The 26,456-nt window shown below is 38.3% G+C and overlaps 1 protein-coding gene across 1 annotated transcript in view; it reads right to left on the reverse strand.

The window, feature by feature from the left end:
• Positions 1 to 18,615, reverse strand: part of ATP2B1 (ATPase plasma membrane Ca2+ transporting 1) — a 75,988-nt gene extending 57,373 nt beyond the window's left edge. The window contains exon 1 of the mRNA XM_070947943.1: positions 18,464 to 18,615. The gene's annotated coding sequence lies outside the window, so the exon portion shown is untranslated. The remainder of the gene's footprint in view (positions 1 to 18,463) is intronic.
• Between the last annotated feature and the right edge of the window lie 7,841 nt (positions 18,616 to 26,456).

Consider the following 26,456-nt stretch of genomic DNA (forward strand, 5'->3'; position numbering starts at 1 on the left):
TACTGCTTCTCTGCAATTACCTAAACAGACAATTGGAATGTGCAGGAAAGCTACAAATCTCATGGCAGCATGGACAGCAAATCCTGGATTTTTCCGAAGTAAATTACCTCATCATCACCAATATGTTTTTCAAAAAGCACATCAGCCACTTGGCTACCTGACAGTGGCAACCACAATAGCCAGATTGGCTCTGTCCTGTCTAATGTGACTTTCCCAGTATTGTGCAGCAGAAAATATAGAAAAAGTTGGTTTACAAAGAATTGATATTTGCAGAAGACAAACAAAAATTGGCATCTGTAAACGTCACTGCAAGAAGAGTGGCAAAGAAAGCTGTTGCAAAGACCAAAGTCAATCACTACTAAGACTTATAGGAACAACTGGACATAAATGAACACGGGAAAAGCATCTATCAACTAGTGAAAAAGTACCCTAAGGCAGTAAAGGCATCGAACATGTGTTCTAAGGAATAAATGGACAGCAACTTCAGGAAATCCTGAAACACTGGCAATAGCACTTTGGCAAAATCTTTAACGTCAAATTTCCATACCTGTCAATTCTTGTTGGTTCAGCTAAAGTCTGCTTCAGTCCTGCACATTACACCTGAATAGATTATAAAAGCTATCAAAAGCATGAAGAATTCAAAAGCAACTGACCTGGACAATCTACCAGCAGACATCAGAAAGTTGAAAGAACTTTATGACAAAGCAGTTGACTGTCAAGAAAACTCTTAAACTCTCTGGCCACATACCTCCTAACTGGGCCACAAGAACCATAATTCACCTCTTCAAGAACAAGCTGACCCAACACACCATTCCCACAACCAACAAATCCTCCCACTGCACACAATGACAATTTTGAGTAGGTCCTCAACCAGCATTTCCATGACATTTTTGAAATCAGTATCAAGCAGTTCAGTTTTGTCAAAGGCTTGAGCAGGCTTGAGCACCACTGATGCTATTTGTGCAAGTTGCATGCTCATGAAGAAGCATAGAGAAAATAAGTCATTACACATCGTTTTCCTCAACCTAGAAAAAGCGTTTGATTGTGAGCAACATTAGTTGATATGATACATTCTACTTCAGGGGTCATCAACCTTTCGAACCTCAAGGACTACCAAATACATAATTTTAAATCCTATGAACCACTAATATGAATTTTTTAAAAAGATAAATAGTATTTAATGCAATATAAAAAATGCAAATAATTTTTCTGCTGACTACCAGTTGATGACCACTGTTCTACATGACCATGGTGTACCTGAGCTATTCATAAAATTGATCCAGATGCTTTATGTTAATGTCAGCAGCCAAGCATTATGCGTCACCGGCCTTTCTGACAGCTTTCCTGTGAAAGTTGGTATGCACTATTACCATTGCTGTTGATTCTCATCAAGAATACTATAATGTGAGATTTGCATCATAGTGCCCTCTGAGCTTTGCTGTACACTGACAATTTCCTGCTTGCAGCTACCAACAGGGAAGCAAAGGTGGAACGGCTGTCTTAGCCTATTTGGTTTGTGCCTCAATATCAAGAAGACTAAGGTATCTACAGACTAGCTCAGGCTCCTTCACATCCAGGTCAATGGTAAAGATCTACTGAAAATGCTATTTCCGGGAGTTAGAATGCCATTTACAAAATGACAGTAGATGTACAATGTACATGCAACAGCAACATCGCTGTGGTGGAAGAAGATCACTGGGTGCTCTGTGACGGTCATATGCCAATTCAGCTAAAAGCAAAGCGTATAATAGTCTATCCAGTAGCACTTGCATGGCACTAAATGCTGACCAACTACCAAAAATCCTGTGCATCCTTTACACGCCATGAAGATCTGCATGCTTCATTAGGCATTTCCCTTCTTGAGAATGTCAACAATACATGGCAGTAGATGCACATTACACCAATAAAATTCCTTATGTGTCTAATCATACTTAGTTAAATAAAGTGTTCTGTTCTGTTCTATTGTACAGAAAGAAACTGCAAGAAAAACACCTATAGTATTACAACCACATTCTATGAGCAGCACCCTACACCATTGCCTGCCTGCACCTACCACTTTGACATAGATGACAAATGCTCATGCGTAAGACTAAAGCAAAGATGGCAGGACATAATTAACATGGCCATGAAAATAATCCATTTGGACTCAATTGCTACATTTGATTGCATAAAATGGTATTTATTGATCAGAAAAGTGGACCTAACCTGTGGGAAAACACTAGGAAGATATGAAGAACAAGACGTTGCTGCCTAGATGTTTCCGGACTACTTTCAAGCAAAAAATTATAACAGCATATGCTCCCTTAGGAAAAGTGAATGGAAGTCTTGAATTTTCCATTTTTTAAATGGCCCTTAAAAGAGAACCAACATGCACAGATTCTTCTATTTTAGTTACGTCCAAATAAAACTTAAAAACTGAAAAGTTGCTTTCTTTTGGAGAATGTTTGGAGATTGGAATATAATCCATGGTTTTTTTTTTAGTCCCCCCCTCCCCATTGCTTTAATTATATTATGAATATAATTCTGGTTAACAATCTGGAGTCCCTATTTATGAAAAAAGTACACAAATTGAATAAACAATTTCTAATAGTATCTTTAATTTCTAGTACGCTTTCATATTATTTTTGGTCACTAAAAATTGAAAAAGAATGTAATATATTTTACCAAACGTTCACTAATCATATTTTTGCTCAGAGGCTGTTATCAACTGTTTAGCATAACAGTAGCATAAAATGTTTCAGTTTTTTAAGATACTGGATAAAATGTTTGCACTATAGGCTAAGTTATTAAAAATAATAATTTCTATATTTCCTTTCCTCCAGGAGGTCAAGTCAGATTATCTAGCACTACTTTCTCCAATTTCCCCTCAAAACAATAATTCTGTTAGCAAGCTGAGCTGAGAGTAACTGGCTCAAATCACCTGCTGTTCACAGCTACCAATCTCATTGTATGGAAGAATTATGTAGTCTCAAGCTTTCTCCTGAATATATGGGGCAATTAGGCATTTAAGGAACAAATTAGGCACATTGAACATCAGAATGATCTTGTCAGTGTTTCTGAATTTTATTTCCAAATGTTAGACTGCCACAAGCTCTCTCCTGCATATTTATACAAACTAATCCTGAGTAAGCACATAGCAGGGCTTCTGTAGAGCTCATTTTATTCCTTCTGCACTGTTGGTGGGTATATTTCATGATACTCCTTACCCTTCAAAGAATTGTGGTTTAGGGAGATAGAAACCCTGACCGTGTCTTCCTATGATTTCCTTTCTATGATACAAGACACTTTATACTCCCCAACTATTTCCAAATTTGAGAGTCATATAGATAAATGACCCTCATTATGGTTATTATTTTTATGGATGTTAACTCTTCATTTAAATCTCAGGTTTCAAAATACCTTTACCAAGTCATAACACTACACAAGGCTTTGGCATATGTGTTGTTCTCTTCTTATATGACAGGGTTTTTTCTTGGGTGATGGGCTTTCTGTAGCAAATATGCTTAAAGATCAATATGTGGTTTTCCTCCTTTCTGTGAGTCACAAATATGAATAACTTTTTAAATGGAAATGAATTCTGTATGATTATCAGAAACTGACTGAAGAATGAGAGTCTAGGAAGCAAAGTTAATATATGGATGAAGGTAGGGGACTCAGCATATAATGATATCATATATAACTCCACAGGAAATATTCTGGAAGAAGGCTATCAAATTGATGCCAATTTTGTAATGGGAGTATAAATCTGGATGAAGATTACCTGTTTGCCCAGCTCATGGCAAAATTTTGATGGCCAGACCATTTAGATGAACAAATACTGGTGAGAAAGACCAGAACTTTAGATACACCTTGGAAGATCAAAAATAAACATCAACAATTAACAGAAGTAAACATCACCCGAATACTACTTTATGATCTGATTAACAAGTATTATGGGCATCCAATGAAGCAAGGTTCAAAATGGTGCTTTGAGGTTGATCACAGGTGAGGTGATTAATGAAAGGTCAATACTGAATTTCAAATGAAATATTTTGGTAAATTTTACCAATTGTCCTACTGTCCCTAATGTCTGAAGCAAATATTAAATCTAAGCAGATTTGTATATTATAACCAACGTAATAATTCATTTGTCCAGTTAGAGATAGCATATTCCAATTAATAAAATGGATTAAATCTGTATTGTTTATTCAAGCATAATCATTATAAAAATTACAAATTAAAAACTTAGCAGCAGTCATTTGTTCATTTGCAAGACAAACTAGAAAACATTTCTTAATAGGATAACTGCAATATTCACACATGTCATCTAAAAATAAGCTTATTTTTCTTCACATCCAAATTTATGCAGATTTAATCTGAAAAAATTGCAGTTGAATAAGATGTCTTTAATCACACATTTGAGAATCTCAAAACCAATTTATTTGACATTAGGCCATTTCTACATTATTGTATGTGCATTATTTTAGGGAAAAAGAAAATTCGTTATCAAATACATCAAGGCAATGGTTTACCACATTAGAAAAACCAATGCTAATGGAAGCCAATGTGAATGCAGTGCTTACTACCTGAAATAACTTTGAACATCTTTTATTATCCTTTGGTTAAAGCAAAATCTGGGTCTTATAATATATAAATCAGAAACCAGGCCATTAAAGAACATGGTGACTGGATACCTCAAAGCTGACACCAGCCAGAAGACTGAACAACTCAAAGAAACAGTGCAAGATTGGAAGATATGGAGAGACCTGGCCCATAGAAATGCCATAGAGTTGGACATGACTGAATAGATAACATCATCATAATCATCACAAGTCAAGAGAAATGGAAAATATGAAACCACGAGTTTTTTTTTAATAATACAGGTAACACTTAATTTACTATAACAATTGAGAACACAATTTCTATCATTAAGTGATGCGGTCGTAAAGCATGACCACATTGCTTAGTGATGGCAATCACTATGGTCCTGGTTGCCATTGTTAACCGAATCCTAGTCATTAGGCAAAGTAACTTCCTGCCAGTTTACCACAATCACAACTACAAAGTTAGTGAGGAAACCAGCAGGAAGTTTCCAGGTGTACATGAAGTACTTGCTCCCAAGTAGGGAGGGAGCAAAAGGATGTGGGGACAGTCAGGAAGGATGTGCAAAAGACACAGTACAGATTTGGTAGGCAAGAGTGCAAGGGAATGTGTGATGAGGGTTGAGGAAGCTGCATCAAAGGCACACTGTGGATCAAAGAAATGTGCATAAAGGAAGGGATACACAAGAACTCCAGTAAGGATTGGGGAAAGTGTGTGAGAGGCAACACAGGGGAGAGGATAGAGGGTGCATAGAAGTGCAGTGTGGTCAGAGAGTATGCATGGGGATGAGCAAGTGGTGGATGTGACTAGGGGTGGGTTCTACTTATCTTTACTACCGGTTTGCAACGGGAGCTCATGCATGTGCGTTTCTGCACATGCACAGAAGCTTCTGCGCATATGCAGATCCTCCATAATGATGTCGGGGGGGGGGGGTGAGTGGTACCAGTTCACAAGAATCGGACCAAACCGGGAGCAACCCACCACTGGATGTGACACAAGGAAAGGTTCTGGGGAAGGATCACAGGTGATTGAGACCTTTCATGTCAGCTTCGGCACTGACTTTCTGGGGAAGCCAGCAGGGAAGCTTGCAAATGACAAACACATAGTTGTGGCATGCTTGGCAACTGGGTGTAAATGCAAATTGTTTATCAAGCACCCAGATCAAATCACGTGACCATGGTGGTATTGGGACAGCCAGTACTTCCAGGATTGGTTGTAACCACCATACATTCAACGTTGTAATTTGGAATGCTCCCTGACCAAATGGTTATAGGTTAAGGACTACTTGTACAACAAATATACACACATACCAATTAAGTTATGGTTTTGAGGGAGGACTGTGAACATGATTTTGGCCACAATAGCACTTTGCAATGTACATAAAAAAGTAGTAACAAAAATAATTTTATGCAGGAGATAGGAAATAAGGAAAAAATGAACTCAATATAGTTTATCTCAATACTATTCATTATATATACCTATACCTTTCTATCCTTGCAAACCATCTTTGCCCCATCATGTTCATGTACCAATTCATACACTGCTCCAGATGTAATAAACATGAAATATAAATTAACAAATAAGTTGAAGAATATGAAAATAATAAGTGTACAAAAAAATGCAGAGAATAATAATCTACTTCAGTATACTTTGCTGAAGTGTACTGAAAAAATAGCACAGTGATACCCCAAGGCTTTGGCATTGGTGGTATTCTTTCCAAACATGAAGCGGATATAATCATTCCTTTCCGCTTCTTTTACTAAACAGAAAGAACCATGAACAATATTGAGAAGCATATTTCTGCAGCATTTGGAAGATATTTAATATTCCATACCAATGTGAACACCACTCCCACCTATTCAAAAGCACTTATATTTGGCAGTAAATCCAAGGCATGACTGAGGATCAGGTCTTCAGGAACACTGCTCTTGTAGTGGGCATCATGGGTACAATTCTAAAGCAAAGTCTTTTCAGTTTTTTAGCCAGTCAGTAATGGTATATACATGTAGACAGCAATATGGCACAAACTTAAAACTATCCCCTACTGAGATGTCAGAGCTGTCATTGCTTCTGTGTATCCTTTTTGTTTTAATTGCTTCAAAAACTATTTTGCAAGCAGTTGCAAGAGGCAAAGAAAGCTTTTCCTGCATAGTTTCTTATCACATTTTATTTGCTTCTTGATGCACGGTAGTACGAAGTAAAGAGGCAATGGATGACCCAGACAAGCAGTAGCTTGTCTCTGCACTCAATTCTTTCTGACTACGACAGCTGAGGTCCCATATATCTTTTCATTCCTTTGCTCTTTGCCAGCAACTGAAAAAAGCAATGAAAGCTTTCCTCCTCAGTTTCTCCAACTGCTTCTCCTGTTTATCTATTTCTTGCAAAGCAGGAAATAAAAAACAATTGTATTATGTATCAGTCAACAGCTTCTCAGCTTTACTTTTTGACATTTTCTTTCAACTACTAATGAAATTATGTTTTAAGTTTAAAACCATAGCAATAGAATTTATTCTAAATAACAGCATTATGATTATCTTGCCTTAACTATAAATAAGAGAATTCTTCTAAACAAAGGAAAAACTTCATATATTTGAAAAATAAGATCAATAAGAACAAGACACAAATAGTTTGGTGGGATTTGAAAGCAGAGAACCATAAATTTAGAATAGCTAAAATAATATCCATTTCTCCTCTGGATGATGTAATTTCATTCTCAAATACGAAGTATTATAACAATTTACTCATTCTTCTCATGGAGTAAAGAGAACATAATTTCAGTCCTTCACTTCAAACCTGCACAGAAATCCCATTTATTTTGCATAGGCTCAAGATCCACACTGCTTTTGACATACATATCAATATACCATTTTCTGTCCATACACTACTTTTATCAAGAACTATATTTAATGTTTTCCCATTTATCAGATACGTTCTATGCCTGATATATTTTTCTTCTTCTTCAGACTTGAGCACTATAATTCTTTAATTTAATTCAGAAGCTTCTAATGTTAACGTAAGAAAAATATATATGGTGTTTCTCTCCAAACATCCCCAACATGGGTATTTACTCTTGTGAACCTTTACCTTTTCAACATAAAACCATGTTTTAGTATACTATATGTTTTAATTTTACTTTGTTCCTATTTAGATGAGGATGAAAACATTTTTATTCCCATGTAGAGATGATTCAACCCAAATCAAAACCATCTCTAGTTTCTGTTAGCTATCCTTCAGAATGTAATTGAAAAAATGCCCAATTACTTTCCTGTTCTTAAGAAAAAGTAGTTGTATGGTTTTATTTTTGATTATGACAGATGGTCTTCTGCACAAGCCCAGTTTGTTCTAAAATAATGTTCTAACACCTACAATATTTAATTCCTTCCTATATACCGTATTTTTCGGAGTATAAGATGCACTCCCCCCCCAAAAGTGGGTGAAAATTTCGGTGCATCTTATAGACTGAATACAGGCCTGTTTTTAGGCTCCTGAACCCTCCACACATCGCATTTTCACCCTCCCCAGCCCCCAGAAGCACTCTGCAGGCCAAAAACGGGTGCATTTTTGGCAAAAACAGGGTGCACGGATGGTTTGGTAGGCCAAAAATGGGCCTGTTTTTGGCCTGCGAAGTGGTTCTGGGGGCCAGGAAGGGCGAAATTATGACATTCAGAGGCCAAAAACTATTTTTCTTTTCTTCCTCTAAATCTAGGTGTTCTTATAATCCATAAAATATGCTAATTATAACAATCTTACAATGAAGCCTTCAGTTTTATTCAACTAGCTGAGGGGTGTCAAATTTGTGTCATCACGGTGGCGTCACGTGACATATTGTGACTTTTCCCCCCTTCGCTAAACTGGGTGTGGGCGTGGCCAGTGTGTGACACATCCGGCCCTCGAGCTTGACAGCCCTGATCTAGCTGTTTGTGCACAATAGTAGCAATTTTTAAGAAGCTGACCTCACTTTTGACAAATCTGAATTTGACTTGACTGAGTTCATTTCCCCACATCACTGTTAATGTGCATCATTATAACATTATCTACCAATTTTTGTAAGTGATATTTGATATTTGGAATGTTCATATTGAGCAGGCAATTAATCAAGTGGTCCATATGCCCAATCCAAAATTCAATATTTATTTTATTTATTTTTATTTATTTATAAAATTTGTATGCCACCCTATCTCCAAGGACTCAGGGCGGCCAATATGTTGCCTAAAGACTGAAGCTACTGTTCTGCCTATATAATTGACACAAGATATTAACAGTTCCAAAATAAGGAATTCATTCTACGAAATTATTTTATTTTTTCCATTGTCATCCATTTCTGAAGGCCTTACTTACCAGTCCCTTTGCCTCTTCAGGATATCAGTCTTAGATTCAAATGAATCAGCTTGTTCCCTTAGACTCAAAAGCCTACTGAGTCGAACAATGGGCAGAGTGCAGATACTGTCAGTTTTCTAGCTTCATTGTTTATCTGAAAAGCTATCAGAAGAGGGAGAAAGATCAACTTATCTGCCAAGGTCACAAAAATGTTTCTCTTAATGCTTGAAGTTCTTCCTATTATCTTAGATCTAGGACTCTCATAAATCAGTTCTGCTTTTTAAAGTCATGAATTTCCCAACCACTGCCACAGCCTATTTTGTTAGAAATCCCTGTTTAAAAAATCTTTGACTGAAAAATCTTTGGCTGCATTAAACTGGAAATCTAAATCAGCGGAATCCTTCGAAAGGAGGATTAAAAAAGAGGACATACAGGTAGTCCTCAACTTATAATAGGTCATTTAATGATCATTCGCAGTTCTAATGGCTTCGGAAAGAATGCTCTATGGTCCATAAAGCACTTCCAGAAATTGTAAAAACTCCCCAGGTTGCATAACCACAATTCAGGTGTTTGGTAATTTGTTCGTATTTTTTAAAATGTATTTATTTATTAAATTTATATGCCCCCAATCTTACAATCAAGTAATTTATGATTACCATTTGCAATCTTCTCTCGCGGCTTTCCTAGAAAGTAGATGGGGAAGCTTGATAGGGAAGGTTGCAAGCAAAGGACATGTTGGATTTGAGGCCTGTTCTCCCAACGCACTGAGGGATTTCCCTTCCCCTCCCTGAAGGAGGGACAATCCTGCAGAGATTTGGACCTCAAATTTGGCAAAAAAAAAAATTAGTGAATGCCATCAACTGCTCTCACAATCGTTCTCTCGGATGGAAGAGTGAGAGGATCTAGGTCTCCCACCATGCCTGGGAAGCCTGTGTCCTTTGCCTGGCATTCCACTTAATGATCACTGGGAGAGTCAGTATTGTAGTTGCTTAATCTTCACTTTGCTCAACAACCAACATTCTGGGCCCAATTGTGATTGTAAATGCAGGTATAGTCATAATAATTCTTATAAGAATACCTGATTAATATATGTTTATAGAATGCACTTACATTCATCTTTACTGCTGTATTTTGAGTCAACACCAGTTTTTGAACTCACTTTGTAAGTCATGCACTCTAGTGTGTGCCATGTAGTGCTTCAACTATCTTGGGAAAACAGTTCAATCTCTATGTCTCAATTACATATAAAAAACAAAAATTATTTAATTCTAAATGAAAACATTTAACATCAGGTAAGCTTGTAGTAAAGTTCATTTTATTTTAAGTAAGCAAGCACCAATGACATATTTAAATGCTCATATAAAATGTGACACATAAGAAAGTTAGCAAGAAACAGTGAAGTCTACCATTCCACTCATTCTTGTTTTTCACATATAACTGGTGTTTCAAAACAAAACATGCATGTATGTCTATATAGGCATGTTCAGGCACTAGGCAATTTGGTGCTGCTGTTATTACCTAAGCTTCAACTCACTGGGGAAACTGGAACTAATTGTACTAGAAAGGGAAACCAAAGAGCCATGTGCACTAAAATTACCAGCCAGCATCATTAGGGACATTCTAAGCAGCCAATTTGCATCACAATTGACCATTGTAAAAACCATGAAACATTAAGAGATAATGATTTTTCTTTCCTTCTCCTTTGCCATCTCCTTTCTCCTTTGCATCCTGTGTAAACTTAAATGCAAGCATTGCCTTATTTTTATTATTTGGTATGCCTACTTCCATTATTCTGGAGATCTTTATATTTCATACTCAAAACCAGGATATAAATATTTTAAATTAATAATCAGTAAGATATCTGAGACAGCCAGCTTGGTATAAACAGTGAAAACAAAGGACTAGAAATGGGGAGACTAAATTCTAACCACAAAGCCAGATAGGTAACCTTGGACTCACTTTCTCTCAGCCCTAGTAAAAAAATAGTTGCAAAAGTCCTCCAAAAATCATGTCAAGAAAACTGCAGGGACTTATGTAAGCAATCATCAGAAATTGAGACTAAATTGAAGGCACACACAAAAATAGGTGTTAAAGCAAATTATGGCCCCAGGGAATAGTGATTCCAAGACTATTGTTTTTACTTTTATCATTAAACCAGACAGCACAGCCCTTTTAAAATAATCCAGTTATATTAGGTATTACTACCACCAATTTTTTTTTTTTATTTATAAAATTTATTGGCCACCCATATTTCCTCATGGTAATTTTGGGTGAGTTACAATCATAAAAGATAAAAATCATATAAACTAAAAATATAAAGTAATATAAAATCCAGAATACCACAGCCCAATTAAAACATCGAGGGGGGGAGGGGGGGATCCATTGTTATTCAATCAACCACCTCCATTGTAATACTCCCCATTGGGGCACCAAACTAACTGACAGGGCCAGGTCTTTAGGCTCTTCCATAAGGTCAGGAGGGTCGGGGCTGGCCTCACACTGGAGGGGAGCAAAATGTTCCACAGGTCAGGTGCAATGGAAGAGAAGGCTCTACTCTTGGATTCCAGCAGTTGAAATAATCAGGCTGACAGGACCTGCAACATACCTCCTCTGCTGGCACGGGAGGGGCAGGCTAATCCCAGTGGGATGAGAGGGTTCGTCAAGTAGCCTGAACCCATTTTACTTTATTCTAAGTCTCCATTTCAGAGATAGCCCTGTTGGGAATTCCCTCATTGAGTAAAACCACTGGAAGAGAAAAAGCTTTGTTGCGAGCTCTGAAAGTTGAGAGATAATGAAGAAGACCTCATTCCTACAAAACAATAAGCTAAGCAGTATATGAAAATAAACTGGGAGTTCCTATCTGGTAACCTATCAACTATGACTTAAGATACAAATACTAGTACTGTGCATGGCAATGAGTATCTGTATGCTCAGAAATGATCTTCAGAAATAAGAACCGAATGAAAGAGCAGAAATATACAAAGATGAAGGCATATGTCAGCAAGAGGGATCATTTAGGATTCTGAAATGAGAATATATACTGAGTTGAAAGAAACAGCAGATTAACGGATGCAAGCACTAAGAACCACCCATGAAAGAGAACCAGAGGGGAAAATGGCACAGGCAATCTTGTTCAGAAGCAAAAACAATGTAATACAGAATACAAAGAAAAGTAAGAATAGAAGGTAGACAGAAATCCTCATGGAAAGGGGAACTTTTACTGGGCAAGTAAATAAAATCCCTAATGCAATAGTTGCATTCACACATTCTAGTAAAGAATGTCTTCCATGATTTAGACTGACTTCTTCTTCCTAGCGTATAGCCGCAGTTGCAGGGTCCGCTTTTGATTTATACTTAGTATATTCTGTGAATTCAACCAATTGCAGACAATTTAATATAACATGTTTAAAGAAATTAAGGTTTGGTGTGAAATGTAAATATAAACAGGAAAGACAAAGAAGGTAAATGAGTACAGAGAGACTTTTGATAGGCATTCAGCAAAAGAAGAAATGTTATATGTGTAAGAAAGTTTATTAGAATGGGTTCATATCAACTGTTAAAACTAAAATTATTGGTTTTAATGATGTCAGTTGTCTAATTGACTGATGCACCTAGTATTTCGGTCACTCATGCCCTTGTTACTTCCCGGTTGGACTATTGTAATGCTCTCTACATGGGGCTCCCCTTGAAGAGCACTCGGAGGCTCCAACTGGTCCAGAATGCAGCCGCGTGGGTGGTTATGGGCGCAACCCATTGTGCCCATGTGACACCCCTCCTGCGCGAGCTGCACTGGCTCCCAGTGGTCTTCCGGGTGCGATTCAAGGTGTTGGTCACCACCTTTAAAGCGCTCCATGGCATAGGACCCGGGTACCTCCGAGACCGTCTTCTGCCACCAATAGCCTCCCACCGACCAGTCCGTTCCCACAGAGAGGGTCTCCTCAGGGTGCCATCAGCCAAGTTATGTCGGCTGGCGATGCCCAGGGGGAGGGCCTTCTCTGTGGGAGCCCCAGCCCTGTGGAACGAACTGCCCCCAGAAATTCGTAAGATCTCCGACCTCCGGGTGTTTCGCTGCGCATTGAAGACCCTGTTGTTCCGCCAGGCCAGACTATCAACATAATAGTTTTAAATTGGGATATTTAAATTTATTGGGGTTTTAAATCTGAGCCACTTTATTTAATTATTTTAAATTTTATATTGTTGTTTTGTCTGTGTTTTTAAATAGGCTGTACACCGCCCTGAGTCCTTCGGGAGAAGGGCGGTATAGAAATAAAATTATTATTATTATTATTATTATTATTATTATTATTATTATTATTATTATTATTATTTCATAACTAGAGACAGATGACATTGTTTATTTATTATAATTCTGTCTCACTGCAATCAAAAAAGTTTTGGTGGCTTAAAGGCTATATAAATAAAAATTAAAAGTAATATTTTAAACCAATCAAAACAATCCTAACAATGACAAGCACGCCAGTCCTTACATAATCACACAACACAAAAACAACAAAAAACAAGAAATAATTTTTAAGAAGTAGAGAGTAAGAATATACATGCTTCCCAAGAACTGGTATTTTGCTACTGTGACTATTTTACTTCCTTAAATAACTAAGACAGAAACAGTTCAATAGAAATTAACCCCTAATATGACATCTAATCAACTACTGTAGCCCTATAATCTGCCATTTATCTACTTATTAAACAAAACTTAAGCAGGAAGTGCTGAATGACAATTTATTTCATTATAAAAATATTCTGTGTACTCTTGAATTTAAAAAAGAAGTGCCATTAATGTGTGCATAATCAAAACTACAACTATAGCATGAACAGCAACAAGAGGAAGGGAAGGTGTCCAAAGAAAGGAAAAAGAGTTAAGGCTAAAAGTAACAGGCAAGTGCAACTGCAAGTGCAGGAGAAAGTGGGAAAGTACTACCCACGTTATGTACTTGACCTTCATAACTCTAACCTTCTGCATTTCTTCAGTGTACATGGTTTCTCTGATGCACTACAATATTATATTGTATAGCATCATGGAAGACTAGGCCAGAGAGCAATATAAAAGGTAACAATCAGATATCTGACAAGAAAGCCTTGAATAAAAAACTTGCAGGCTCATGGTTTCCAGGAAACTACAAATATCTGTGTGCAATTAACACAAAAAATATGGAATTTCTCTAACATGCCTGACAGTCGTATAAATAACTATAGATAAAATGTCAGGTGCAGGGAGCAGCTGGTTTGGGATAGGACTGTGCCCAAGCTGAAACATGCATGCTGTTCCATGCACAGAATGGAACAAAATAATTTTGTTCTAGGAAGATATGGCTCCAAGCAAGGTGAGGAAAAATGGCAGCTAAGGAGAGAAACTGGGAAGACTGGAGGAAGGGCATCAATGGGTTATGCTGCGTTGAGTGGGTGGCAGAGGGGTGTTCAGGCCAGTGGGATATTCTGTGCTGAGAATTACTACCAGACAGAAGAATAATCACTAACCTTACCCTCTTCACCCAAGCCTCCGCCTCCCCTTTTTTTTTGATACAAAAGAAGGAACAACAAAAAAAAAAGTTCTAGTTTCAGTTCCTGATACAAAACATTTCAGCAGAATCTCCACAGTGATATCTCACTCTGGATCTGAAACAATTATTTCCTCATTTGGTGCACAACTATACAACAAAGGTCTTTGTTACTAAACAAAGGCTCCTGTGGACACCAATATTCCCAAGGAAACTTCCTTTCATTCCCCACCAACCCATTCAGTTTTTGTTTTGTGGCTAACCAAACCTCTAAGACAATTACTTTGTGAAAACAGCCTCCCTCTAGAAGCCATTGTTCCCACTATTTGCTCCCAAAATCCCAACAATATCACTGGACAAATAAGAACTAAGGCAGTTGTTAGCGCTGCGGAAAAACTCAACAGTATTTTTTAACCAGATCAACTATATAATTTGATTAATCCTAACACACAAAATATGTAATAGTTCACCAAATGAAACCTAAGTATTTTTGGAAAGGATCTGGCCCACAACCTACACAACACACTACAGGATAATTCATTTTATATTCACATAGCAAAGAGATAGATAAATTTTATTTAAAGCAAAAAATTGAGAATAGTAGTGAAAAATAAAGTGAATATATATTCCCCATATCATAATATATGCAATGGGCCTATGATACATACTTTAATTAATACACTATTTCAAGATTCATTTTGCAATTTCCATTATCCTGATTTTGTTTCCTAAGACATGGAAGTGTGCAGGTATAGTCCTTCACACAATCTTCAAATGAAATATTGCATATATCAAGTTCCATTATCGCACCAAAAACTTACCTAGTGAAAACTTGTGAAGGGAAATATACATTTCAGACAATAGATATGCATGGTTTAAAAAAAATAAAAAATTAAATAAATTTCAATTAATTTAAACTGTTCTTTTGTTGTATCAATACAGTATAATTCAATAGTTCAAAATGAATGGGCATGCTCAAACCCAAAAATGTGTAGATCAAACTGCTGGATCCATCTGTGAATTAATTATCCAATGATTTTTGCTATTCTAACTTCATATTTTGGTTATTTAATGTATTGCTTAAGCACTTTTTTAAAAAAAATTCAGTAAGTTTTAACATAAAACATGGAACCCTACAGAAAAGAAACAGTTCAAACAGTAACAGTTTAAAAAGTAAATCAGTTAAACTGTCCAGATTTAATGTATGTGTTGCTGTAGACATTATAGACATAATAGTGCAAACAGCTTCTGAAGCCCCTGATGACTTAAGGGGCTTCTTAAACCCAGTGAAACACTGATATTTTGGAGTACATAAGGAAGGGTCTTTCATTTAAACGATTCTATATAAGGTCCCCAAGAATCTTTTTAACCTTTAATGGCAGACCAATCAGCAATCCTTCAAACTAGCGGTTTCATACATTGTAGGCAGTCCTTCAAATATTCTTGATCAAAACTATTTGAAGATTTTAAAAACTTAATCCAGCATTTGAATTGAACCTGTAAATGCATTTGCAACCAGTTAAACCAATACTTTTCCCCATTTGACTATTTCACCACCTAAAGACCAGGAGTATCTTTATGATCTGAACTTAAGTCTTTCAGGAAAATTGTAATATCTGCATGTGAACATCTGAAAGTTTTATAATAATTTATAGAAATCCTATAGTTACTTTTGTGAATTATGAGTCCTAGCAAATAAAGCACTACATAAATATGCAATTACTCTGTATCACTACCAAAAGCAAGACGACAACCCAGAAAATATGCGCTTAGCACATTTTAATATATAGCATTATCTAGAGGTAACTTTTAATAAGTAAAAATATGAATCAGCCTTATGGATGGAGGTGTATAAACATAAGACCGTATCTACAAACTGAATTTTAAGTGTTGATATTTCAATATTGTTCCTTGCTAATCAGAGAATATCATCACGGTTCATAAAATATTTCAATCTCCTTATACCAACTGAAATCCCTTTCATCTGTTTCATAGCACTATTCTCCATCCATCCTGCTTTTAGAAGTCTTTCATATATAATCAAGAAAGGGATGACGAATACTGTAAAATAGGTTCCCAATCTTACAGTATTATTCCTTTAAAACATTTTGCCACTGCATTAAGACAGAAGTTTCAGATGAATTCCTAATTAAGACACATTTATACGCCTTTCGTTTGCTACACTATAAATCAAATATAGTGAATGTTATTTTTTCTATTGTCTGTGCAACAATCATTGATTTGATAGCAACACAAGCTTCTGGAATCAAAAATATATGCACATAAGTCACAATATATACCAACGGTAAGTTATTCAAATATCATGAGTCTGATTCTGGCTGTTTGATATCAAACTCTATTCTTTAATATATACATATTTTTCATGTTCTATTGACAGCAATATTTATATTTATCTCACAGGAAAAATGTTTATGTATAATTATTTTTCCTATATTCAAGGCTGAAGGTGATGAGAGCAGGCTGAGGCTACAACACGGTTTCTTAAGGCTATGAAGTAAGCTCATGGAAAAGGTGAAATTTCAAGCTTCCAGTTCTTGTTATTTGGTGCCTTTTCTACATGAATCTCTCAAGCTTGAATTCTTTACAGTATCTATTTGCACTGAAATCAGCAAAATTTAATAGTCTGTATATCATCAAACACCTTCATGCTTTTCATATATTTAAATTTATAGAACACAGCAGCTTCACTGTCTCCTGGGGGAGGGGGACGACACATGGAGACTAGCAAAACTAAAGTGGCTATCACAGCATTAGAATTGCATCTACGTAAATACATAGGCCAAAAGAATAAGCATTTATTTCAACTTGGTAAGTCCTACCCTACTTTATTGAAATGTTTCTACAATAGATGTGATTACAATACATAGCAATATACCACATAAGCCAACTTTTATCAGTTAGTTTTCATATGTGATGCTCTTCAGTATCTCAAGTTTCTCCTTTATTTGGGGTATTTTTTACACCAATGGCTTAAAAGTACATATCAGTTGATGAATACATGAGGTAGTCGTCTGAGCCACCAATCTTCCAAGTGCCTCTACTACTTGGATTATAGCTTCCCCTTTCCACTCTCCCCCCTCCCTTAAGTGAGGGTGAATTCATCAGCTCAGTGCTGGCTGCAATACTTAGCCCCCAGAAAGGGTCTTACAAGCATGCCATAAAACCCACAAAAGATCTACAGTATCCAAGGCTGTTTTGACCAGCTTGCCGGCTCAAGCTACAATTCGCAGGGATGCTTCTGAAATGTTTCTATCGTGGTTCTATTTTTTTTTTTAAAAAAAAGTCTCCTTTATCATTAAAATAAGTAACATTGATAGTCGGAGTGTCCGCCGGAAAAAAGAGGAATACGATCAATCGTTTCAGTTTTCAGCAATATAGCTCACTGTCAAAAGTCAACGATCTTACAGGTAGGAAAGCAGAGAAAGGCAGCCTCAAGTTCAGAACTAGCACACCGATCCCCTGCGAGACAAGGCTGAACAGCTGACTCCCCGCCAAAAGGGGATCACACGGACCGAAGCTATCGGAGACGGGCAAAGGCATCGGCTTCTTGAGCCGGCGGCGGGGACACCCTGCTGAAGGGTCCGAGGGGGTCATTCCAAGAGCGCAACGCGGCGGCGGAGCGAGCTGCGCGTTCTCGGATATCTAAGGGGGGAAGAAGCAGCAGCAGCAGCAGCAGCAGCAGCATGAGCTGCTCTCGGTCTAACCAGGTGGCGCGGAGATTCGGGGCCGGCAGCCGCAACTGGCCGCCCGTCTTGCACGGGGGTGCCCTCAAGGTCACACGGCGCTTCGCTCCGAGGCGGCCGGCGTGGTCGTCCCCCCCATCGCCCACCGAGGGGAAGAAGCAGGCAGAGGAGAGGGCGCGAGTGGGCCCACCGCGCCGACCCAGTTCTCATCACCCGCACCTCCTTCCGGCTCGCCTGCCGGCCTGCGCCGCTCAGCGGAACCCCGACACCTGCCTCTCTCCAGCTGGAGGTCCCCGGTGGTGGCACCCGGTCTCCCTCGCGCTTTCCGCCATGGTCTTCGCCTCTTACCTCAGGGCTCCTTTACCGCCGCCCAGGTTCACACGCGGCAAGAACGGCGGCTGCCGCCATCGGTACCAGTGCCTGCTGCTCGCCTGCCGAGCAAGGTCCCCCAATCCAGCCCGGAACGCTTAAGCTGCTGCCGCCGCCGCCGCCGCCACCGAGCCAGCCCGCGAGCAGGGAGGGAGGAGGGGGAGAAAGGAGGCGGCAGCGGCGGAGGCAGCAGCGGTAGCAGCAGCAGTGGAGGAGGGAGCTGGGCTCCCCGCCCCGCCTTCGGCACTAACACCCTGGCAGCACCTCGCCCTCGTTTAGTCGGCGGTAGGCGAGCACGCGTGCAAGCCGAGCAGCTGCGCTCGCCTTCCTCTCCAGGCCACTCTGGCAGGGAAGGAGCCGGCGGCTGGCTCGGGTCCCGCCCCAAGCCCCGTCAAGGCACCACACCGTCCTCCCATCCACCCGTTGCCCTCCGCCGAAGGGCTGGCCACTTACTCGCTCGCGCCGTGCCCGGCCGACTCCCCCCCCCCCCTCCTCGAGCACGCCAGGAGCTGCCAGGCTCCGAACCGGCCCGGTCCCCGTCACGTGACAGGGTCTCGCTCAATTTAGAGGAAGAGGAGGGGGTTCGAAGACATGGTGCCTTCATGGGTATGGGGGAGAAAGGGAGGGGGGGCATAAGAGATGGGGCGGGGACTGGGAAGTGTGCCCGAAAAGGCGGTGAGTGCCTTTTTTTCCCCCGCCTTCATGTCGCCTCCCTATTGGGTAGGATTGGTTGACGTGCTTGTTTCCATGACGTGTGTGGGTCGGGCCGTGGCGTTTGATGAGGCCCGGCGGGCTCCGGGTCGTTGACTTTGCCACGAGCGTTTCCCTTGGGGAGGAGGGGGGGGGATGAGGAGAAGCGGGGTGGTGGGTTAACTGTTCTGCTCTTCCTCCGCGCTCCGTCGTCCCGCCTCTTTCCCAGCATTATTCCTCCTCCGAAAAGGTACCCGCCGGGGCGCTTAGCGCCCGCGCGGGTAATCATGCTGTTGCTTTATTTCAGTCCGCAAAAAACGACGGGGCGGGGGAGAATGGATGGTAAGGCGCGTGAAAGGGTGGGGGTGGGGGTGGGGGTGGAGGTGAGTCAGATCACCCACCGTCCAGAGGCTGAGATAGTGGCTAGTGGACTGTGGAGCTTAAACTCTGGTGCAAAGAATACCGGAGCGAGTAGGAGTACTGACAGCGCAAAGGAGGCAGCTTTCAACGCCTGTGAACGACGGGCAATAGATAGGAGAGGAGGTGGGGCTGAGGTGAAGCGACGTTGTCTCAGGCCACCCAGCGGGCCGGTATTTACACTCGGAACGTAGGAGGGAAAGCTGCGGACCGCTTTCGTTCACAGGCTCTTGATGGGGGTGATGGAGGAGGAGGAGGAGGACGGATTTAATGTTCGGGGGCTGCTTCTTATGTCATCCCTGTCAGAACCCAGATGACGACGTTTGCTGTTTCATGTTTAGTCACTTCCTCTCCTCTTGCCCAAATAGTTACATCCGAGAGGTTTGCCATTGTGTTTGTACGCGCGCGCGAGAGAAAAAAGAACTAAAGAGCGAGAGGCATAAGAAAACAGCGGGGCTGCCATTAAGAAAGCAGCGGGGTGCCTAATATTTCAATCAGTTTTATTTCCCAGCAGCGTGACTGGAAAGTAGGACCCCAGTCCTAAACCAGTGCAGTCATTTGAAATGCAGCGTGGTCCGCGGATAGAAACATTGGTTGCTTCTATGTTGTCTGGTCACTTGTGTGAACTGCTTCCACATGACAGATGAAGCAAGAAGAAAATCCTATTAAAGTTCCTGTTCTTTAAGCTTTCGGATTTTTTTAGGCACGCATTCCCACAACTATACTTGGCTAGGCATTATGTAAATGCCACTGAAAGCCATTTTTTAGACACTTTCTCTCGATCTGAAGCCACAGCAGTTAGGATTCAAGGTCCATTATGGAGCCTTTATTTACATATAATATGGAACTAGTGCTAACATTAAAAATTACATGTCTTGGCACATCTTCTGTTAGTACCTCCCCAGGGCTGCTAATTTAAGGTTCTGATTTAAGGCTGCTAATTTACCTCCCTAGGGTTAGAGTAGAACAGAATAAAATTCTTTATTGACCAAATGTGATTGAGCACACGGGGAATTTGTTTCCAGTGCATAAACTCTATTTATTTATATCCTGCCTTTATTACTTTTATAAATAAATTGCAGCAAACATATCTAATATTCCTTCCTATTTTTTCCACATCAACAATATATGTTGGATTTCAACTACTAGTGTTAAATTTAGGCTATGAATTCCACAGTTGAAAGTCAGAAGGTGAAGTCTATTAGATTTAAAAGATACCATATCAGGTCATTAATCTAAAATAAAAGTTTTGCTTTAGATTGCTTAATTAAAAATGAAATCAATGAATGCAATTCTAATCTTATATTAACACTGTAAACCATTCAAAATGTGGCATGCAAGTTATGATAACATTGGACAATAATGATTTTGCTTCCTGAACACTTTTGGGTGTATCTTAAAGATGTTTGGCTGCTAATCATTAAAATAACCTGTAATTTAACCTAACATGTACCATTTTATTAAAAAAATGTTTTACACAATGGCAACAGTACCTGTTGGCTATGCTGCGCATATGAAAGAAACATACAAAAAATGGAACAGTTGAAGCACACTCAGAACACTAACTACAATAAATATCTGTGGAGATAGAAAAGTAGTGTCTCTGCTGCTTGCATTGCAACTCTAGATACTGTTGTTACAAATGTGAATGTGACAGCTGTGCAAGAGAGTTGCATTACATTAAAAAGAAAAGGTCACTCCAAAAGAATTTGGTTCCAGGACAAAAATGTGGCACCTGAACTTGTTAATCCATCAAAGATATTTTGTTGCCTGCTCTTCACATAAAACTCGGATTGATAAATTTTTTGTGAAAGCGATGAACGGGTAAGGTGAAGGTTTTCATTATTTGAGACAGATATTTCCAATAATACCTGATTAAGAGTTACTAAAAGTTATTAAGGAAGGCATTTTTGTTGGTCAGATCAACAAAATCAGATCAGATATGACAAGTGGTTTGAAGATCTTTTAATGGGCCAAAGAAAATCACTTGAAATCATTCAAGCTTGTTGCAAATTTTCTAGGCAACTACAGAACACCAAACTACATTCAGCTGGTTGACAAAACATACAAAGACCATGAAGTGCAGCATGTCATTGAAGATTCATTTTTTGCATTCCCACCTGGACTTCTTTCTCAGAAACATGAAAGTTTTCACTGAGACATTGCCACAATTGAAAAACAATATCATGGCAACTGGAATTCATTAATGTAGGCTGATTATTGTTGGACACTGCAGCAAAATGTACCAGACATTGAATACAAATAAAAATCAGCAAAATATTTTTAGGCATATTGAACTCATACAGCATGTTGGTAACATGCAATTAAATACATTAAAAGTCATTAAAAGTTAACTTCACATTTCTCAAGATTCATATATGATACAGTCATTCTGAAATTTGTGTTCAGTTTGAAGGGGTCTATCACAATCACTAGCAGTTTTTCAGGAAGCAAAAAATTTCAGAAAATTTGTTGTCCAGTGTAATGAATAAATTTGCTGGTATTTAAAAATCTAAATGCACAGTCTCCCCTAATGCATATAAAATACTATTTTAAGATTAAAGGCCAGATTACTAAAGATTGAGGTGAAGATTTGGCTGGCACATATAAGTTTTGGTTTGCCCTTCTCAGTTTGCTCCTTTTAGTACTGATTTTATTAGTTTTCATGGTGCCATCAAGTAGAGGCTAAACTGTTCATAAGTCTTTTCACCAAGATACTCTTGTCTTTAAGGGTTGAGCATGTTAAAGTGGACATTAAAAGCAAGCATTTTTACTACAGAATATCAGATAAATGTGACGGGTTTCAAGCTATTATACTTTGAGTAGCATAAACTGCTTGCTCAAGCCAAGTAGATATATTAATTGCTAAAAAGGTTTTACAAATAGAACGGTGCACTTCTTTCCCTTTGCAACGCAATATGGAAAAAAAAAAAATGAAAGCAAGCCTTTGTAGCAGAATCAGTAGACCATGTGGTCTTAAGATATGATCTTTATCAAGATAATCACCAGTGTCTAATTTCTGTTCATCTCTTATTTAGGTGGCTCTGACCTAAATCTACCATTTCCTTTTTACTTATCTGGCCCAGATGTTAATATATTTATGAAAGTAGCTAAATTTTGTGCAGTAATTTTTAGGAATACACCATTGGGCCAAGTTATTTGCACAAAAGTCTTTCTGATTTTTTGGTCCCGCCTACTAGATCCAGCAGAGAAGGCCAGCTTTAAGTTCCCATCTATTAAGCAATGCTAACTGGCAGGATCCAAGAAGTGTGGACCTTGTCTGTCACAATCCTTTTAGAATACATTACTATTATTATTTGTTTGGCCTCTAATCTCTAGCATTTTGTAATTCTTGAAGACCCAGATGCTTTCCCAGATATGGGCCCTGTGAGTTGGGTAGACTCATCATTGTGGTGTTCTTTAGCATTATGTGATTATGTGTTTGAGTTGATTGCCCTAAATCAATGTTGTGTTATTACAATACTGCATTATTATTTACAATGATATTCATTATTTTTGTTTACTGCCAAGAATCACGATTATATGGATGGCTATATAAATCGATAAAAATAAATAAATTATAAGACCATCAGACCTGACTGATCATTCTGATTTTGAATTTTTTTTTAAAAAAATTGCATAATAAAATTATGAACTATGTATGTTTCATGTTTAAGTATGTTCTGGCCTATAATTGAAATATATCATATTAGAAAACAACACATTATCATTTCCAGAGTTCCAAAGAACTTAGACTCAAGATTCATTATTACTATTAATACACCCAGTGATATATAAAACATGTAATTTCCGTTCTCAGATTTCATTCCTCATGCTCCACATCCTACCCTCCCTGGAGTCTTTTAACTACTGGGGAAGTCAAATTTAAAAAGTTTTGAATATTTACTTACATATGCTGATAATATATATGTCATTATTTAGTTATGTCACTATATTAATACAAGGGACTATTGAACTATGGAATTAATTTTAATTTGCTAATTCTAATATGTTTGTAAAACAAATGCAGATTTCTGCATAAGACAAGCAACAATGAGAACTGAGGTGCATAACTGCATGCATGGGAAGTGGACACATTATAAGGTATATTTTAGAACAAAGTATAACTAAATAGGTATAAAGAATTTTTTCACAACCATTATTAAAATTATTTTATTTCATTCTTTGACTCCATCACATTCTCTATTCCTTTTTGATCCAAGTTTGCTACTTTTGAAAAGTCCTTTAAAGAATGAAGGGACCACTGCAGTATTTATTTCCTTTCTGAATATAGCTAGGTTTTATCTTATGAAAGATATATTTAGGTTACTTTAAAAATCAAAATAATGAAACAGCACATCCTGTAGATTTATTTATGTGATTTTCTTTCATGTCTTCCTGGTAAAATAATATAAAAGTACATCACAGATTATATTGAATTCTCTCTCATTCTATCTGCAGCCCAGTATCCCCATGTATACTGATCATTGCCGCTCAGGCAGACTTCTCCAGACTTTTGAAAACTGCCTTTGTGCACATAGTTATCTGAAGCTGCAGAATTCCAATCATTTATTGTTATAACTCCTAAAAGGAACCTTTTGGTATTAAAAGTGAATAAGATGCATTATTAAGCTACTGGATCAAATTATCTAGACTTCTTAGAAATAATACATTTTATGTTTCATTTTTACTGCTCCAGTTGAAATAAACATATTTGATTTCTCTTAACATAAAAAGGGTAAAGAAAATAGATCACATTTATATGCAAGAAACAATTCTGACCTATGGAATCAATGCAGATTTTATTTCTGTGGTGTTCTATATCATTCATGCAGGTTCTGTAGGATCATTTTATGTTACATAGCAAACCAATATAATCTAAAAGCCTCACAATGCTCTTCCCTACAGGATATTCATAACGATTCTCAAATTTACTTGTTTATAATAATAGGGCATTATAAATAGAAAAAAAATGAAAAAATCCTTTATGTTTCTCTATAGTTAATGTAGTCTATGAAAGATGCATTTTTACTATGAATAATTAGGGACACACAAACAAGGTGCAAATCATTTACATATTTTTTTAAAAATAATTTAACATTTTAAATAGTTGGCTGATTTGCTAAGGATTTTTTAAAAATATTATAAATCTGGAAAATTTATAATCATGTTATAGTTCCCTCAGCCATTAATTCTTTACAGATTGTATGTAGAAAAAGAATATAATCCACTGCTTTGTCTTTAAAAAACTTGGAGTACATGATGGTACGTCTTTGTATGTGCATGTAAAATTTATATTTAAAAAAGGGGTGGGGTTTTTAATGCAGAGGTAGTGCTGGGATTAGAGGGTATGTAATGCTCTATTTCCTATCAGTAACCAGCATTGTTGCATATAGGAACAGTCTGATAAACTGAAAGACAAAAAGGACAAGTATAAAAAGTGGAAAGAGACATATAACTAAAGGAGAATACCAGCAAATAGCCTGAATCTACAAAGATAAAGTCATGAAAGCTAAGACTCAGAACGAACTACCACATGCAACAAATGTTACAAACAATTTTTTTTAAAGTTTTTTTCAGCATGTAAAAAACAAGAAGAAGTCAAGGAAATGATTGATGCACTAATGGGGGAAAATGTCAAGGAGATCTTCTGCAGAGATGTCAAGATTTCTGCAGAGAAGAAGCAGATCTGCTAATTCTTTGCATATATCTTTGCACACAAAAAATATTTCAACCTAACAAAAGCAATATCGTAAAAGATGGATTAGGAATACAAATCAAAATAGGCAACCAAATAGTAAAACCACACCTATCCAGTCCTAGATTAGTGGTGGGTTGCCCCCGGTTCAGACCGGTTCTATAGAACCGGTAGTAAAACCGAAGGAAGGCTCTGCCCACTGACCCTAATGTCATCAGAAGCAATTTGCACATGCGCAGATGCAAGACGTGCACACGAGCTTTGCTCACGCTCATGCACAATCCCATTGTGAACTGGTAATAAAGGTAAGTAGAACCCACCCATACTCTAGATCAGTGGTTCTCAACCTGTGGGTCGGGACCCCTTTGAGGGTCAAATGACCCTTTCACAGGGGTCGCCTAAGACCATTGGAAAACACATATTTTCAATGGTTTTAGGAATAATTTTATTGTTGGGGGTCACCACAACATGAGGAACTGTATTAAAGGGTCGCAGCATTAGGAAGGTTGAGAACCACTGCTCTAGATTTATTTAAATCATCAGCTGCATGTAGATTACATCTCAGGATTATGAAGGAGCTGGCAGATATGATCTTGGAACTACTGAAGTATATCTTTCAAAACTCCTGGAGCCCTGGGAAGTATCAGAGGACTGGAAAAGAGCTGATGTGATTCCATTCTTCAAAAAGGAAAAAAAAAATGGACCCACGAAAGTCCAGACCAATCAGCCTGGCATCAATACCTGGGAAAACCTGGGAAAAAAGAAGCAATGGATATGTGAACACCTAAAAACAAGCAAAGCAGTTTCTAAAGCCAACATGGATTAGTCAAAAACAAATCATGCCAGACAAATCTTATTGCATTATTTGACAAAGTGACTAAATTAGTGCACCAGTGAAATGCTGTGAGCATAGTATACTTGGACTTCAGTAAGGCATCTGACAAAGTAAAACACAGCCTACTTCTTGGTATGATAGAAAAATGTGGAATAGACAGTGTCACCAGCAGATGGATTCATAATTGACTGACCAACCGCATTCAGCTTGTAGTCCTCAATGGAGGGAAGCATGCAGTGGGGTACCTCAAGGTTCTGTCTTAGATCCAGTACTCTTCAACATCTTCATTAATGATTTAGATGAAAGGATAGAAGGGGAACTCATCAAATTTA

The sequence above is a fragment of the Pituophis catenifer genome, unplaced genomic scaffold (genome assembly GCF_029215685.1).
Source record: "Pituophis catenifer annectens isolate HBS135680 unplaced genomic scaffold, rPitCat1.0.hap2 SCAF_7, whole genome shotgun sequence".
Classification (NCBI taxonomy): domain Eukaryota; kingdom Metazoa; phylum Chordata; class Lepidosauria; order Squamata; family Colubridae; genus Pituophis; species Pituophis catenifer.